The 7,107-nt window shown below is 43.7% G+C and overlaps 1 pseudogene; it reads left to right on the top strand.

Moving 5' to 3' along the window:
• The first annotated feature begins 584 nt into the window (after nucleotides 1–584).
• On the top strand, nucleotides 585–1,177 carry LOC148041983 (glyceraldehyde-3-phosphate dehydrogenase GAPCP2, chloroplastic pseudogene; annotated as a pseudogene).
• Nucleotides 1,178–7,107: the final 5,930 nt, after the last annotated feature.

The raw sequence follows: 7,107 nt of genomic DNA, 5'->3' as shown, positions 1-7,107 counted from the left end.
CCTCGGTGGAGCTCGCTAGTCATAAACCACCGTCGCGCTGACACGTTAGGAGAGGGAGGATCCTCCTCCCCTCCCCTATTTAAATAGGAGGAGGCGCTGCCATAGGAGGTAGCTTAATACGTGAGGGAGAGAAGAGAGGGGAGATTCTCTGAGTGCGTGTGGGAGAGAAGGGAGGAGGGACTTTGCGCTAGCCGCCCTATGGCAGAGGGACGCAATGCTACGAATCCCTGTCATCGAGCCACAGATAGCGTTGTCGTATTGCTGCGCATTCGAGGTGTGAAATCCACCCGAAAGTTGTGTGTGCGATTTGATACTTTGTGCATACTTAGTTGTTGTGATTACATTTATTCTCTGTGTATGAGTATAGTAGCGAGCATGAAGGGTTGCTTTCAGTCTATGTTGAACAGGGTCAAGGAGAGAAGACATTACAACTATTCAAACAAATGCACGAGGAGGATATCTCTCTGGATAGTATCACACTTGTCTGTGCTTTAAAAGCTACAAAGAAAGTAATCATATCAGCACCTTTTGCAGATGCCCCAATGTTGTGATGGGTGTTAATGAGAAAAAAATACAAACCAGAGATGCAAATTGTATCAAATGCCAGTTGCACAACGAACTGTCTAGCTCCGCTTGCAAAGGTTATACACCAAGAGTTTGGAATTATTGAGGCTCTGATGACTATGGTCCATGCAACTACTACAACTCAAAAGACAGTGGATGGTCCTTCTGGGAAGGACTGGGGAGGAGGCAGGGGTGCAGCACAAAACATCATCCCTAGCTCAACTGGTGCTGCAAAGGCAGTGGGAAAGGTTCTACTTGCGTTGAATGGCAAGTTGACTGGCATGGCATTTAGAGTTCCGACTCCTAATGTTTCAGTTGTTGATTTGACTTGCCGACTGGAAAAAGATGCTTCTTACGATGAAGTTAAGGCAGCAGTAAAAGCTACGTCTGAAAGCTCAATGAAGGGGATCCTTGGATATACTGAGGATGATGTGGTCTCTACCGACTTTGTTGGGGATGAGAGGTCCAGCATCTTTGATGCAAAGGCAGGCATTGCTCTGAACAAAAAAATTTATGAAGTTTGTGGCATGGTATGACAATGAATGGGGCTACAGCAACTGAGTGGTGGATCTCATCAGCCATATTGCTTTGGTTGCTGTTGGCAAGAAATATTGAGAGCTTATAATCTACAAGACTTCGAGGTTGGGCCTGTCATTAAGCTGGCGGTTTTTGTGTAACACTCAAGAGCGTTCCCTATCAAGGTCATGGAACCAAGTTTTTGCTTTTTCTGGGACAGGGGAGCCGCGCTTTGGGGGAAAGGAGGAGCTTTTGTGTTTTTGAATCGAGCTTGGGGGATTTTTCCGAGATTTATGGATCTGGCATACGACATTTTTGGAAGAGGAATCAGAAGGCGAAAGGAGAGGATTATGGCTGCAAATTGGAGGTACTCAGGACGGCGGAATTCGTTTTTCTCTGGGAACTGCTGGACTGGATTTCTGGAACTTCGAGGAGACAATTGAAGCATCAAAAATCGAAGCTTTGTGATCGACCTTACCTAGCACAGTTACTCTGTCACTGAAATTTGCAGATATTTTCATATGCTCCATCTGGATGGCTGTCGTTGAGATGACAATTGACGTTTCAATGCTGGAGGATGTTTCGGTGTTTGATCAGCTTCTCGGATAATGCCTAGAGTGATAGCAAAGATGGCAGAAGAAGAATGACAGTAGGAAACGAAGCATCAGAGTCGAGGTAGTGATGAAGCATCGATGACAAAGAAAGCAGCAGCGGCAGCAGAAGAGGTATAGCCCTGCTTCGAGTCAAGCCTGGAACCCTTGTAAGACATCTAGAGTATGCCATAGCTTCATTTTCATCTGCGTACCAGCATGTGTCTGTCAGTCCCGCCACGTGAAAAGTTTTACAGTCTCGTGGAGTGGACACTTATAAGACCATGGCTGTTTGAGAGATGGACAGGGAGAAGTTGATGAAGATGGCTAGTGCAGTCCGCACTGGTGGCAAAGGCACTGTCAGAAGGACGGAAGCATCAAACAGGACTATAGGTTTGTTACAACTATGGAAGGACACACATCTTTAGTCTCAGCTTTGCTCGTAGACAAAGAGATTCTGTACAGGGGTTGCTAAGATTATGGCGATATCATTTCTTGATGTTTTGGCTTACAACATTGAGACAATCGAAGAGCTTCAAAGGGATGTTCGAGTTCACTGAGATAACGTTAAGCAGTCAATTGATGTGTTAAAGATTGGATTCACCAAGACTGTACTGTGTGATTGGATTGAGGATGCAGAACGGGAAGAGAAAGCCTTCTGGGCATAAACCGTGCATGCTCGCTGTTGTAGCAGCAAATGTAGCTTAGTCAAGCTTGGCAGATAGCGTATTAGTGAATCATGAAGCAGAAAGACAGATGTTGAAATTGCAAAAAGGGAATCCGAATCCATATTTGGAAGAGCTTCAGATCCATGGCAGAGAAATTTGAATTCCAGGCTGAAGTATCGTGTCTAATGGATATTATCATTAAATCTCTGAAGAACAACAAAGATATTTTTCTTTGTGAGCTTATTTTAAATGCATCTGATGGACTGGACAAAATTTGTTTCTTGGCTTTGACCATCATCAATCACGTGGAGGATCTACTTTGATTCAGTTTAAGCTAATGCCTAAAAATTACTGGCCTGCATGTGCAAGAAATGATCAAAATCGTATCTGATGCTATAGCTTGGAGTGACAAAGTATTCAGGATTCATGTCTCAAGTGCATCTTAGAATTGTAAAGTGTGGCATAGGTTGGTGTTGGATTCGTCTTCTGACAATTATTGTGGATAGGTCTTTGATGTTAGTGGAGGAAAAGCCTCCAATTTTACTGAACCATCCAGCAACAAATGGCAAGTCAGGATCTCAAGGTTAAAGCATGAGAATAACGTGGAGCTTGTTGGATACTGCATTGATGAGAACTTATGTATCTTTGCTTCTGAGTTTGCAACAATGGGATCTTTGCATGATATTTTACATGGTCGGGAAGGTGTGCAAGGTGTTCAATTAAGTCCTGTTTATGGGATCTTTTTCCTTGTTGGATCGAACAGAGACCCTAGTTGTAGTGTCACACTTGAATGATCTTCTATCCTAAAATTAAACAAGGACTTCTGTGGTTGCGACTTTGCTTTCCAAAACCCTTCCACATCTTTGGTGAACCCGACGTGAAAGCGTCGCAGAAATTTCAGGATGGGAGATACTTCAGCCTCTATTTCAACTTCTTCTACAACTCGAGCTGTGTCTACTTCAGCTCCATCAATGACTGCTGCGTCAAGTACTTCAACGGAGGATCTAAAACAGATTTTGCAGAATATGTCCATGTATATGCAGCTCCAAAATCAGCAAACACAATTGTATATGCAGCAGCAACAACAATTGCATCAACAGCAGTTGTCTCAGCAAAGGCAACTCTATTCGGAGCAGGAGAATGCAAACAGCGCGACTAAGGCTATTGAAGCAATTGAGAGTGAGAAGAAGCTATTTGATGGGCGTAATGTTTCGGCATATTTGAAGACATATGAGATCAAGATGGGGTTTTTTGGAGTTCCTGCTGGACTTATGAGTAAGTACTTCCTTCGTCTTGTCACACCTGCTTTGAGGACAAAAGTGACTGATCTTTTTATTCAAAATACACATTGGCAAGATTTTAAGAAGGCCTTGAAAGAAGAATACTTCCTTGAGGACTTTGGTATGGCTACTCGGCGGTCATTCCGAGAGTGGGTCTACATGCCAAACAAAGGTCTCGCTGCTTCGGAGTTGATTCGAGAATTCGAAGAGAGGTATAGTCAGCTTGATGCCATTGAACAAAGAGCATTGGATGTTGAAAAAGTTGAGCTTTTCTTGCAAGCTGCAAATCCTGCTCTTCAAGAAGAATTGGGTGAGCTTCTTGAAGATCGTATGAAGCCTATGGGTCTTAAAACTGATTGGCAGGATGCTCAGGATGCAGTCTCGACTTTGACCAAGAGGAGGATATGGAAGACTCGCCTACAGAATGGTTCCATGACACCTACACCATCATTAGTTCCTATGCCTACTTCTATCCCTGTTATTTCTTCTCCTCCTCAGCCAGTTTCTTGGCCTATACCAGTGCCTACTGTTTCTACTCCACCTATTCCTCCTGTTCCACGACCAATGCGTACACCTTCTGCTCCAAAACCATCCGCTCCATCGGTGCCTACCTCAATTGATGACATAATCAAAGGCATCACAGATTTGACACTTGAGTCAGTCAAAGCGGAGTTGGTGGGTAAGTTGAAGGAGCAGTTTGCTTCAACTGTGCCTACTACTTCTTCTAGTGCTCCTACTGCACCTAGGAGTGCTCCTACTGCACCTACGAGAGATCGGAGATGTATTTGGTGTGATAGTACGGAGCATCAGCATTGCAGGGATTGTGACTCTTTCCAGGATGCAAGGAGGCAGAATTTGGTATATTGGGGGCAAGATGGTAAGATTTGGTTGACTGAGACAGGAGCTCCACTTGCTACCAACTTTGGTAAAGGTGGAATGAAGAAGTTAGTGGAGGACATGGCTGCGCGTACTTCTTATGTGATAGCTAGAGGTGATGCTTCTGCATATGGAGTACAGATTGAGAAGGGATCAGAGACTCAGTCCGCACTATGGACTTATCCTATGGAGACTGCAAACAAGGGAAAAATTCAGCAAACTGTTTTGACTAGTGCAGACTCTAGCATCAGATCAGAGACAGGTTGGGACTCGCCTGTTGACAGGTACTCTATTTATGCTTATTTGGCTAAATCTCATGGTGCAGATGTATTTGTTGAGGAGAAGTGTAAGAGGGATGAAGAAAATCCAAGTGCAGCTAAGAAGACTAGAGGGGGTGAGTTTGTTACTCCACCTAGTGCAGGACCGTCTTCAAGACCAGGGCCAGATCGACAGATGGAGGATGCTTAAAAGAGAGAAAAGAGGCAAGAGCCTAGAGAGAGAAAGTAGCCAGGATTCAGATTGATGTCCGATATTGAGACATCTACAGACATGAAGAAAATCTTTAATGATAAGATACTTGGCAGTGAGGTGACTTTCACTATTTCTGAGATTTTGGTCATCTCAAAAAGAGAGTTTCAGGATCAGTTTCAGGAGGTCTTGAAGAGGAAAAGACATGCATTGGCTACCACTGATACACAGGGAGTTTTGATTGGAGAGTTGGATGAGGATGATGATGAGGTTATGGTTGATAATGCTTCTGTTTTTCCGCAGGTAGAGAAGAGGGTTCAGCCTATGCATTATGCTGAAATTGATGAGCCTGTTTTGATACCGTGTAGTCACTTTTCGCGGAGCCATTGGGCTAGGGCAACTACAGAGACGATGGTAAAGATTGGAGAGAAACAGGTGCCTTATGTTGCATTGGTTGATCATGGTTCAGAGATTAATCTCATAATTCGTGGAGTTTATGAGAGTAACAGATGGCCTATGGATGTAGAGCATGGGTGGCGTATGAGAGCTGCCAATAACACTGCAGGTGATTTGTATGCTGCCTGTCCTAGTGTCAGGGTTTCTATTGGTGATGTAGAGGAGGATTTTCATTTCTTTGTGCAGGATTCATGCTCTTATCCCATAATTCTTGGTCAGCCATTCATTACAGAGATGCGCATGGAAACAAAGGTCATGGATGATGGATCTGCTTATGCACGGATTCGCAGTAAAGATGGTATGAGAGCAGTTCAGTTTATGACTGTATGTGTGAACCATGTTAGAAACAGGGATACTCTCAGAGATGCACCTTTGCCCACTGTGAGAGATTCGGGTTTTCATTAGGTACTGCCGTTTCGCGAGACGACGGTGGTACAGAGGAGAGGAGATTGGAGTTCTCGCCTCCTGGCAGCAGTGTTTTCTCCTCCGGTTATGTTGGGATTTCAGCAAACAGTTCGATGAGTTATCAGAAGACTTCTAGGTTGTCTAGAGCTGCCAGGCAGTATATATGCAGAAAGGAGAAAAAATTGAAAAATGCAGGAATTTTGGAGGATGATGAGCACATAGATGGGATGTATGACAGTGTGATTTGTGCAGATACGATGGCAGAGATGGGAGATATGCTGAAAACTGATATGCTGAATTGTCATGGTAATGTATTAGTGCAATCCCTGGACATGTTTCATGAAATTGCAGATTTTATGTCACAGATTGAGTCAGAGGCTGAGGTTACTCAGCAAAGAGTGTTGAGTGCTGAAGAAATTCAGCAAACAGAGTTTCCAGCTGGTTATGATCAGCTTTCAGAGCGACAGAGGGCTGAAAATTTTCAGCCAACAGAGTTTAGTGCTGAAATATTTCAGCATTCAGAGTTTGGGGCTGTTCCTATGCAGTCCATAGAGCAGAGGGCTGAGAAAATTTAGCCATTGGAATGCAGAATTGCTGATTTACAGCAAGGTTTATGTAATGCAGAAGAGCATAATGAAGCCAGGGTTGACACGAAATACAAAACTGTGGATAGGAAGGTGAAGCCGGTTGCTGTACCGCTTCCATCTGACAGTGATCAGCAAATAGAGAGGGCTGCTAAATAGCAAATTTTGAGGAATCCGGAGCATATTGGTCATAAATTTTCAGCAGAGACACTTGCTGAATTGAAAATTGGAAATGGTGATTTCTTGTTACCCATAGAGAAGCAATGCTTTCAGGAGATGCTTGAGCGTCATGGAAGGGGATTTACTTTTTTGCCACATGAGATTCGATGTGTGAATCCTGATATTGTTGCTCCTATGGTCATTTTTACTATTCCTCATATTCCATGGAATCTCCGACCTATTCCAGTGCCTAAAGCACACTTGCCAAAGCTGATTGATTTATTGAATGAGAAAATCAGGATGGGAATCCTTGAGCCTTCATCTGCACCATACTCAAACAGGTGGTTTACAGTTCCAAAGAAAAATGGTACTCTCCGATTTATTCAGGACATGCAGCCAGTGAACAGAGTTACTATCAGGAATGTTGGTATAGGTCCAGTTGTGGATGAGTTTGCAGAGGCATTTGCTGGACGTGCCATCTATTCTTTGGGTGATTTGTATTCAGGATATGATCAGTTTCAGCTGGCTTTGGAAAGCAGGG

The sequence above is a fragment of the Lygodium microphyllum genome, chromosome 1, assembly GCF_053477565.2.
Source record: "Lygodium microphyllum isolate KBCC chromosome 1, Lygodium_microphyllum_v1.1.10, whole genome shotgun sequence".
NCBI lineage: Eukaryota > Viridiplantae > Streptophyta > Polypodiopsida > Schizaeales > Lygodiaceae > Lygodium > Lygodium microphyllum.
Note: the sequence above shows the minus strand (reverse complement) of the source record. Positions and strands in the feature narration are given on the sequence as shown.